Here is an 11,281-nt window from a genome sequence, read left to right as displayed (position 1 = left end):
CCCCCCCCCCCCCCGTCTATGTTTTTCTTTTTGTTTTTAGATATGCAATATTTTTGAAAATGTTTGTGTGCCGGGGACAAGGGGGTATCAAGTTTCTTCAACCCCCCCCTCTTTTTTTCTCTCCTATTCTTTACTCTTTTTTCCCCCCCCCAACATTCGAAAAGGGGGGTAGTTTTTATTATTAATTCTGTTTTAAAGGAAGCCACTCCTTGCCCAGGCCCTGACCGCTAATCGCGCCGGTGTGTGCGGTTGTAAAATGGCGCCGTCTCCCTCTTCTCCTTTCCCCCACCCCCTTCTTTTTCCCACTCCCTTCTCTTTTCCCCCCCCCTCTTTTTTTCTACCCGATTTTCTGCCTGTCCCCCCATCCTCCTCGTGTTCCCCCCCCCTCTGTTTTTTTTTCCCCCATCCGCCTTGTGTTGCCCCCCTCCTTTTTATTTTTTTCCCCAACCCACGCCCCCATCTCCCTTGTGTGTGTCCCTTGTTCCCTCCTTTCCCCCCACCCTAACAGTTTAATGCTGTGATCACTGGTAGAGAGGGGTGGGGTGTGGGGACGAGAGAACACTGAACTGTCTCCTCAAAGACTGAGGGAAGGCTTGGGGAAGGTTTGCATGGGGTGGGGGAAGGGGAAGATTTTGTTTAAAATTGCCCTTCTACCTCTAATTATAAACCTCTCAATGTACTTCTGAGACAGTTGGCTGTCTTACCAGAGGGTTAACTAATCTCGTTTGGGAAATGGTTTTTTAATTATATGCTTCCTTTTTTGTTTTTGCATCTAATATATTTTTTTTAAAAATCCTTCTGATTTAAATCAAAAGTGCATGTTTGAAATCGTTTTTATTTTTAATTTTCTATTTGGTTTTGATGATTTTTTTTTCCAGTGTAAAGGCAGATTGCTGATTCTGGTAGAAAATTCTAGAAAACTTGCTGTGTGACCAGCCTCGTCGTCCTCTGTGCATAACGATGGAGATTGCCAGTTTCAAATTTATCTTTCCTAATTGTTCAAATTCAGGGTTTTCATTATGAAACGAGGAGCAGTGCTTCTCTCTGTCTACAGCTTATGAATCACTGCACTTTTTAAAGGGAAATATTTTAATTCTCTCTTTTTCATGCAGACTTAATACTGCAGAAAGATCAGGCAAAGGTAAAGGTTTCTCTTTAAGTAGGAGAAAATAAAGGTGAACCATGGCTTTCTTCATTCCCATTCTAATGTGCTTCATGGTGAATTTATGAACTTGTACTCTTATGGTGGGGGTTTTGGCAGAGGCTGCGTGTTGTGAAATCATTTGTAGAAAGTAATCTTGTCTGTAACTCCTTAACACCCTAGGACTCATTTGCATTGCTTTTAAAATCAAACTGAAGTGCGTAAAAGATAAGGCCCATTTGAGCCTGATCTTTTCTTTTTGCTGAGTTCCCATCTTTACTTGTGGGCAAGAAATTACTGTTAGTGAAACTGTCTAGGAATTGTGCTTTCTGGTGTTTGCGGTTCACTGGTTTCTGCATCTCATAAAGCCAAATTAGTTTTTTCTTCCTGTTGTGGTTTTTTGTGTATGAGCGTTTTGTTCTGATTTTCTCCCATCCCCCGTCAGGCCTGTATGGCATGACTCTGCAGTTCAGCTCAGCTGTGGTGGGAGGGCGCAGTTTTCCATGTCAGAGCGGACATAAACTACTTTTTCCCCCTAAAAAAAGTTATATGCTGAAATTGGCAGATGTTTTTAAACTTTTAATTTATTTTTGTCAAAATACATAGGAATTTCAATTGGCCCAACTCATTATTTTAATATTTGGAAGGATTTGCTTCAAAGGACCTTTTCGAACCTGTAATAATCAGGCTCATTGAGACCTGCCCAGCTATGAGCAGTGTAAGGATCCCTTAGTCTTCACCGTATTTGGAATGATTTAAGCGTAAATTGATTTAAACATTTTGTACTTGCAGGAGAAGCATTTGGAATATTTTTGGGCTGTTGAGTTTCCCTTAGTTCAGCCAAGTATGCTACTGCCCTTGACTTTGCCGGTATACGTCTGGTAAACTGATGAGGTTATATAGAAGCAAATTACTCAATGCAATATGAAAAACTTCTGGATTTGGACTGTATTCAAGTATCGCTCCAGATAAGCTCCTAAGGGTGTGTGTCACTTTACGCTGTTTGTTTGCTCTAAGTTTTCGGCCACAGAAGAATTACTTGTCTTCTCAATTAGACTTATGATGAGTATTCTAATTTGCACTCCGATCCAGGGTTTTGTTGTTTAAAGGTGGCTAGATACCTCACTATATGTGCAGAATTACTTATTTGTGAATAAGTTTGATTTTAATTGCAGCAACTGGTTGTATCAGAATTGGAATTAATTTTGTAGGTTAGCTTGTGACTTTGAACATAATAAACCCCAATGTTGAGGCAAATTTCTTTGAATTTGCTTAAGCAGTAACTTCTCTTTATGCTCAGAATCTTGGAGTGTCATGAGATGGTGTCTTGATGGCTGCTGGCTTGAACAGCTGTAAGCTTGTATCAGTGATTATTCTATTAACATGTTAGTACTTTTTGGGATTGCACACGTAGCTTTTTTGCATCCAAGTTACTGATTACTTGGCTTGTATTTACCATAAACACGTCATTAATGGTGTACATGCCATGCATTCTTCCTTTAATAATTGTTCTATTAGTTTATCTCTACTTCTGCAGCTGGCAACACTGCTCAAAGTTCAGTATTGGATAAGGTGATTTAATGAAACCTTCATGGTTCTGCCCCTATTGAGTTGAAAGGGCATCTTATCGTTTATTTAGTGACTTGGGTTTTATTTGTTCTTGAGAGGGTGGCTATAGGTTGCAGGAGTATATACATTTGGCACCGAAAATGTTCACTTATTCGGTGTAAGACCATATGGTTAACCATTATCAGGCTGTCTTGTTGGAAATTATTTAATATTCGCTCAGCCAAAGTTGAAGCCATCTGATGACTTGGTTGTGGGGGGGGGGGGTGTGTATAGAAGAGTTCTGTTTGGACTAGATGGCTAAGAAACTAGTTTTGTGCTATAATATGGCTAGTTTAGTTCCATAATTTTGATTTTGAAAGAAAATGGAAGTATGATTTTGAGATCATGAAGTTACTTTCTAGTATGTTTAAGTAGCTTAAGAATTTGTACACTTAGCTGCATTGGTAGTTAGCAATTGAGCAGTTGTTTAGCCTAATGCTAGTGAACTGTAAAATTGTATACTGGAATTTTGTTAATATTAACACACTCTCCTTCCTTATCCTTTCCCCTGTTAAATGCCCTTATACATACACGATTGATTCCCTTAATCATGATGCTTCGTATGTATTATCTCTTCAGTATGTTGCTTTCTTTGCATCATTGATTTCCCTTTTAACACCACTTCCTCTTGTTCTTTTTTTTAAAACAAATGTTTGAATCTACATCTTTTCATTTATGATAGTCCCTCAGCTGCCAATCAGTTCAACACTGCAGTTTGCTGCCTTTTAATGCCCAAAATAAAATTGCTTATCTCTTTCAGGTTATTCCCCTTGTCTGTACTTACCTTTAGTCTAGTTGAGTCTGAAGTGCACAGACTGGCTTCACCATTCATTACCAAATCTGGCTGAGCTCTACCAAAATGAAGTATTCTAATTTGCCAAGAAATTCATTGCACCCTTTCTCCATGATGATCTGTCTCATTTTTAAAGCTACCTCCTGTGTCCTCTACCTTTCACCTTTACCATCAGGGACTGTATTGCCAACAAGATTGAGAGCAGCAGTTCAGTTGCTCTGGCCGTGAACCTACATGATTGATTTTGATCCTCTTCCCCTGCATTCTTTTTGACCATCCTAAATTTGTCCCCATTTGTCCACCTGTTTTTCTCTTCCTTCACTTCTATCACTCTTTTGCAGACATGGTATTTGCAATGTATTTCTGGCTGGCCCCTGTCCCCCTGTGTCTGTTCTCTTACCATAATGCACTTTGCATGCAGTACAGACAGATACCATACAAAAGCAAACTTTTCACTGTATCTAGCTATGTGTGACAATAATGAATCAAATTGTCTTGCATTAATTTCCTCAATTTGTACTACCTCATCTCACTTGCCAGTCATCCCTGGGCTTGTTTGACCTATTGTGCACACCTGCTTTTCATTCGCTTCATCACTGATGCCTTCAACTTCTTAGGATCCAACTGCTTTGGCTTTCTAGTTCAGTCACCCTTTTTAATACCTTGCTTAGAACATGCCCCTTAGATCCAGCTTTCAGTCACTACTTCTGTCCTTACAAGTCAAAGGAGGAATGGTTTGGGTAAAAATTTAAAGCATGTGGTTCAAGAAGGGTGAGAAAACTCAAAAGTATAAGGCATTAAATAATACTGTAACATCAAAAAAAGGATAAAGTTAAAGGTATCATATCTATACACCTTTCTGGTAATGTAGATGCTTTAATAGCAGTAAAGGAAATGGTTTGATTTTAGTAAGCATTGAGTGGTTACAGTGACCAAATTAGGAACAGAATATCCCTGAATATTTGACTTTCAGAAGAGGTGGAGAACCCTGGAAAGTAAAATGCAAGTTGAGGACAAAAGAAATAATATTGGCTTGGGAAATCCACTGTACAGAATCTGGGTGCATTTAAGAAACAATGAGCAGAAACCCGTTTATTATCATGTGTATCTTGTTACAAAATACACAAGTGTTGATTAGTGTCATCACTTGCGCCATCTTAAAACACAAAAATAAACCAAAACATAGAATATAAAGGCATAAAAATGCAGGAATAAAATGTCCAACTTTACAGTCCTTGTTATGTGCTCCGCCATGGGCCTTGTGGCCAGGCAGAAGTCCCCTTCGTCATTCTGCCACCTCTGGAAGGAAAGTTGCCACTCTTTGGTGCCATCTTGTCTCCTCCAACACTCTTGCCACTGAGTCTTTGCTGCACCTCACCAATGCAGATGCTACTGATGCTGGGTATTGAACCAGCCCAAACACGACCAGCTATGATCCTGCTTTGGGCCCACCTCACTGATGTCACTGTCACTGCAGCAGCCATGAGTCACCAGTCAAACTGCCTTGACAGTGCAGAAACCACTAGGAACCCAAACTCCTCTGCTGCCATGAGTCTGCTTTGCTGGGCCCACTGGCCACCTCTGATGCTGTTGCTCTGACCAAGATCTTCACCAGGAGGTAAGTAAAATGGCGGGGGGGTGGTGAGGAAAGGAAGGAGAAATAAAAAGAGCAGATGAGCCCTGGGCTCAGAAGCCCTACTCCGCTGCCTCATCAGCAGTTGTGTGGTGGAGGAATATATTAAGTAACCATAAGCAAGAGTAATACAGTAATCAAACTTTGGATTGCCTAGTGTATAAAATTAAAGTTGCAGTTAGTGTTTTGGGAAGTTCATTGGATGCATGCACAGACACCATATTAGTGTCGCAGCGATCAAATTAGGGAATTGGCTGTTTTGGATCTAGTAATGCTCAATGAGAAGGAGCTAATTAATAAAATTGGACAAAATCTTCATTACCTGTTTGAGGCAGCTGCAGAAATGATGATGCATTGGTTTTGATCTTCTGGGTCTCCATGGATCAGAATGAGGTAAACGTAGCCTTTTGGCTGTGGAAAGGATAAAGAAAGAAACTATAGTCACTTTGTCTGACATAAGGAAGCCTGCTGATTTCTTCTATCCTCCTTCAACTGATGAATTGGTATTCTGCAATGTTGAAAAGCACTTGGAAGAAGGCTGAGGGTAGCACAGACACAATGAAATCTGGTTAGGGAGACTTAATAGCCATGGGCAGATGTGCACCGATTTATTTTTGAAAATTAACCCAACAGAAAGTTCGTCCTTTGGGTCCAGACCCGAAACGTCAGCTTTCCTGTTCCTCTGATGCTGCTTGGCCTGCTGTGTTTATCCAGCTCTACACCTTGTTATCTCAGATTCTTCTACTATCCCTCTGTCCTCTTCTAGGTGGTTGAGGCAAAATCTATTTGACCTCCTCTCTGGTCTACCTGTTGCAATTCCATCTATCATAACACTATTTGTATGGGTGACTATGCCTGCAAAGGATTGTGAAGGCCTCTTTTCATTCAGAACAGATCTGGCAGCTTCAATGGAGCAATAGTTGACAACACCCAACAACAAACTTGGTGGATTATAGAGAGGATACCGAGAGTAGCATCAGAAATACCTTGGTGAGAAACTGATCTGGCAACGTACATACTGTTGCCATTGTCAACGATGTGATAAACAGCCTGGGCTTCCTCAACCTTTGAATCGGGTAGAAACTCTGCAGTGCTGCCGTGTTCTAACTGTGGGGGTGATTGTGTATGAATAGTTTAGTTAAATGTCCTGGTCCTCAGATGGGGTGAGTGCATAAGGCAAGACTTGCAACCATCAGCCAAAACTGTCAAGTCTGAGTCATCTCTGCCCCTTTCTGTGGCCCCACTATCGCAGATGCCAATCTTCAGCCAGATTTGACTGTTGTGTTGCAAAGAAACTGCTGAATGCATTGGGTATAGTAAATATTGGCTCTAATACTGAAGATCTATGCTCAGGAACTACCTGTACTCTTTGTTCAAGCAGTTCAAATACAGTTACAATTAGTTTCTACCTGTTAAATTGGAAAGTTGCCCAGATATGTTGTGAACTCGGAGCTAGACATGTATATTTTTGATCATCAGCATCGATACCAATTGGCACGTGTACAGCAGCAATCTGCTTACCAAAGCCCACCTACAGTCTTTAGGATGTTTCTGCTTCAGGCATTATTACAACCTTGAGGGAAAAGAGTTGAATTCCGGAGGCAACGCTGGCCCTACCAGAGTGCAGAATGCAGTCAAGGAATCTGAAAATCTTCCCTTGTAGCACTGGAATGTTCTTATCCTTGGGATGAGGGCAGAGAAACTGCTGAGGGTGTTGTGGGCTATGTCAGCATTTGTTACCCATCCCTAATTGCCCAGAGGGCAGTTAAAAGTTGACCACATTGCTGTAGGTCTGGAGTTGCATGCAGGCTTTGTGGAGATGCTGGTGTTGGACTAGGGTGGACAAAGTCAGAAGAATTGATGAAGGAGCGGTGCTTTAGAAGCTGGTGACTTTTTTTAAATAAACCAGTTGGACTCTAACCTGGTGTCATGTGACTTCTGACATATAGGCCAGACCAGGTAAGGGTAGCACTTTCCCTCAAGGGCATTAGTGAACCAGATGGGTTATTGCAACTGTCAGATTTTCATTCAATTCAAATTCCACCATTTGCTGTGGTGGGATTCAAACCTGGGTCCCCAGACATCAGCCGTAGTTCTGGATTAACAGTCCAGTATAATACTGCTACGCCACCACCCTCCTTGTGTATATGTATGAACCAAGTGGATTGCGGTGGTTAAGCAGTTTATCCTTCAAGTGAGGATGAGCAGTGATAGTGATACTTGCGTCCATAACAGAATGAAATCTAGGAAAATGCTTAATCTGTTATTGGGTTGACAGGGCATTGTGCAGCTGAATATGCCAGATGGTTATCTATCTGACTTGTGTAGATTTGAGCTGGGGTTTTCGTATGCAACCAGAAGACAGGCTCTCTTAGAAAAACATGGTAAGTTTTTGTTTTAGGCTATCCTTGTGTTCCATCAGTTGGATAAACAGTAAAACCAGGTGTACTTGATAAGTTTGGATGCTAGGTCTACATAGCTCAAGATCATGCGTGTAAGTAACTAAATTTTTAAAAGCATAAGTGAACTTGCATTTTAAAATATTATTTGGTGACCGTGGCCCATTCCAATGAGCTATTTTAGAGACATAATTACTTCTAGTGGAAGGAAAAATATGCCAGGTAATTGGTAAATAGCAAGCTTCTATAAAAAGCAGTCTGATCAGAACATGGTCAGCTGTTCTAAATTGTTTGGTATGATCCAATAGTTTCTCAACAGTGAGATTTATTGTATCCTTTTGGGTGGTGTCACGACACTCCCCTTTTAGAATTGACGATATGTGTCTGACACGTACCTAGACCATAGGAAAGTTATAGCAGAGACCATTCGGTGTCTGCTATTGAATAAAGTAGTTTCTCATTCTAATTGTACTAGCAGTTAGTCCATAGTCTCGTCGATTGCAATACTTCGGGTGCAGATCAGCGTACCTTTTCTAAATGACTTAGTTTCCTCAATCGTCACAATGGGCAACAAATTCCAGAAACTGGCACCCTGGGTGACTTTTTTCCTCTTTTCCCGGAGTTGCCTTAAATCTGCACTTCCTGGTTATTGACATCTGTGGGAAACTGGTCTTTCCTGTCCACTCTATTCAAGCCCCTGACTTAAAGATATTATTCTCTAACCAACCTGTTCCAGAGGTGTTATTACCAGTCCTCCTGGCTCAGATAGGGACATTGCCCTAAGGCAGTCATTGTACATCCCAATTAAGTCATTCCTCAGCTGCCTCTGAGGAAAATGACCCCAGACTATTCAGTTTTACCTCCGAGCTGTGATTTAAGTCCTTGCAACATTCTCAAATCTCCTACAGGAAGGACAAAGTTGCTGTAGAGTAATGGGATCAGAACTGTACACAACGTCCAGCTGTGGCCCAACCACTATCTTGTATAGTTACAGCGTTGCATTCAGTACCTTGCCCAATGACGAAATCATCCCACTTGCCACCTTCGTTATGATTTTCCACCAAAAGTACCTGTGGCATGCATTCTTAAGATGTCTGAATAAAGAAATGGGTGTAGGTGTGTAGTTCCTTGAAAGTGGAGTTGCAGGTAGACAGGGTGGTGAAGAAGGCACAAAAGTAGTTGCTGGAAAAGCTCAGTAGGTATGGCACTATCTGAAGAAAAATCAGTTAATGTTTCAGGTTTGGTGACCCTTCCTCAGAACCTTCTACACTTCTTTTGGCTTTTACTTGGTGAGGAAGGTGAAGTTTGGTACACCTGCCTTCATTGGTCAGTGTATCGAATACAGGAGTTGAGATGTCATGTTGTGGCTGTACAGGACATGGGTGAGGCTGCTTTTAGAATAGTGTGCATTTGTGGTCTCCCTGCCAAAGAAAAGATGTTGTTAAACTTGAAAGGGTGCAGAAAAGATTTACAAGATGTTGCTGGGTTTGAGCTATAGGGAGATGCTGATTAGGCTGGGTCTCTTTCTTTTTCTCCCCTGGAGCAGTGGGGGCTGAGGGCAGACCTTGTAGAAGTTTGCAAAATCATGAGGGCCAAGGATAGGATCAATAGCCAAGTCTCTTTCCCAGTGTAGGGAGAGCATATGTTTTAAGATGAGGGGGGAAAGATTTAAAAGGGACCGGAAGGGCAACTTTTTCAAAGGATGGTGTGTGGATGGAACAAGGAGGTGGTAGTGGAGGTGCGTACAATTACAACACTTAAAAGGCATCTGGATGGGTACATGAATAAGACAGGTTTAGAGGCATATGGACCAAATACTAGCAAATGGGACTAGATCAGTTTATGCTATCTAGTTGGTGTAAACGAGTTGGACTGAAGAGTCTGATGCCATGTTGTATAACTCTGACTCTCCATTTCTCTATCCCTGTCAACAACCTCCCATTTTTATTGTGCATTTCTTTGTCTTGCTGCTCTTCAGATTAAATTCAATTTACCACTTTTGGCCATTCAAACCACTGGTATCTTTCTGCACTGAACAGCTATCCTTTTTGCTGTCAATTACCCAAACTGTTTTTGTGTGCAGCATGCTTGGGAAATTTGCAGATGACATTTAAATCTGAATTAATAATATACCTCAAACTGCAAAGCACCCAGCTTTGAGCCTTGCAGAACACCACTAGAAACTGCTTTCCATTTCAGAAACACTAGTCAGCCATTATCTTGTTACTGAACTATTTTTGGATCCAGCTGTCCACATTTCCCTGTAGTGCATGGAATTTGAATTTTCTTAATATCCTATATGTTGCCTAAACCTTTTTAAAATACCCACATAGACAACTGCCTATAAACCTCATTGTTACATCTCAATTAAGTTAGCAAGACACAACCTTCCCCTAACACAACCATGCTGACGATCCCTGAATTTAATCCATGCTTCTCCAAGTAACAATTAATTCTGCCTCACTTTTGATTTGTGGTTTGCCCACTGCTGAGGCCAGACTGACTAGTGTAGTTATTTGGTCTTTCACTTTTTTGGACATGTTGCAAACCTTCAGTCATTTGAAACCTCTCCCATTTCTAGTGAGGATTGAAACATGATCCGTGGTGCAGCCATTGTCACAAACTAGCCTGCAGTTCAGTGGGCAATAGGAAAGCCAAATGGACTATTGGCCTTTATTTCAGAGGGCATGGAATATAAAAGTATTCAAGGCTGAAATATACTTCTAATCAGTAAGGGAATTTTGTATTATGGATTTGAGGGGAGCAAGAAAGTGGAATTGAGGATTCAGATCAGCCATTATCCATTGCATGGCACGGCAAGCTTGATGAGCTGAATGGCCTACTTCTGCTTCTAGTCTTTTTGCTCCCTAGGGTACAGTTCATATGGCTGTAGTGAATTGTCCACCCCTGAGGAATTCAGTTCTTCTGGTATCTCCCTCTTTAAATTTTTTTTATACATTTCTCCCATTCCTTTGTTTACGTTACCTCCTACAGTAATAAGGGACTGTTTTCTTCATGTGTTCAAATGGAGCATGGTTAGAACCCTTTCTTTTCTAAGTTCAGTAGTAGCATATCAGCTGTAATGTTTTTGTTTTAATGCTGCTGTTACCTCCCTTTACCTTCAGTTCTTTTTACAGGAGTCCATGTTGCTTCCTACTGTGTTTTCTGGCAGTATTTTCAATTAAGCTTTAACTTTGTACTTTGCAGTTATAAGTTCTTAAACAAAATACCTGTTTCACATGGGTACAAGTAGTGCTGAGTTCTTTGACTTTTTAATGCTTACGTGGCTACAGGTGATCTGGGGACATCAGCACTTGTGTTTTGCTGTCATTTGTCATTTGTCCCTCTGAATGCCAATTAGATAGTAAGTCAGTTATAGCTTACTTTGAAGATCTGACTGGTTGACCTCCAGACATTTTTTTCTTTTTAAGTGAAGAAAATGCTGTAACAACAAAGTGGTCCCTACAAAGATTCAACTTCCAAGGTGTAAAATAGCAATTAAGTTGCAAGCCTGTAAGTGTTGAGTTGCAGTACAGCATGTAACTCATTCATGAGTGCTTGAGAAAACTTCTGCTTCTGGTTTTACATGTTGAAAGTGAAATATTGGAGTTTCTTTTAACAAGGAAACTCTACACTTAATGCCAAAACATTAATTCTAACTGTATTCGTTAAACAGCGTTTTTAACCACCTGTTGAAATGTAACTTT

General features: G+C 40.8%; 1 protein-coding gene across 1 annotated transcript in view; it reads left to right on the top strand.

Moving 5' to 3' along the window:
- pfn2b (profilin 2b) overlaps positions 1-11,281 on the top strand; it is a 74,120-nt gene that overhangs the window by 699 nt on the left and 62,140 nt on the right. The window lies entirely within an intron of this gene.

This window comes from Rhincodon typus, chromosome 13 (assembly GCF_021869965.1).
Source record: "Rhincodon typus isolate 14 chromosome 13, sRhiTyp1.1, whole genome shotgun sequence".
NCBI lineage: Eukaryota > Metazoa > Chordata > Chondrichthyes > Orectolobiformes > Rhincodontidae > Rhincodon > Rhincodon typus.
This window is presented reverse-complemented; position numbering and strand designations above follow the sequence as displayed.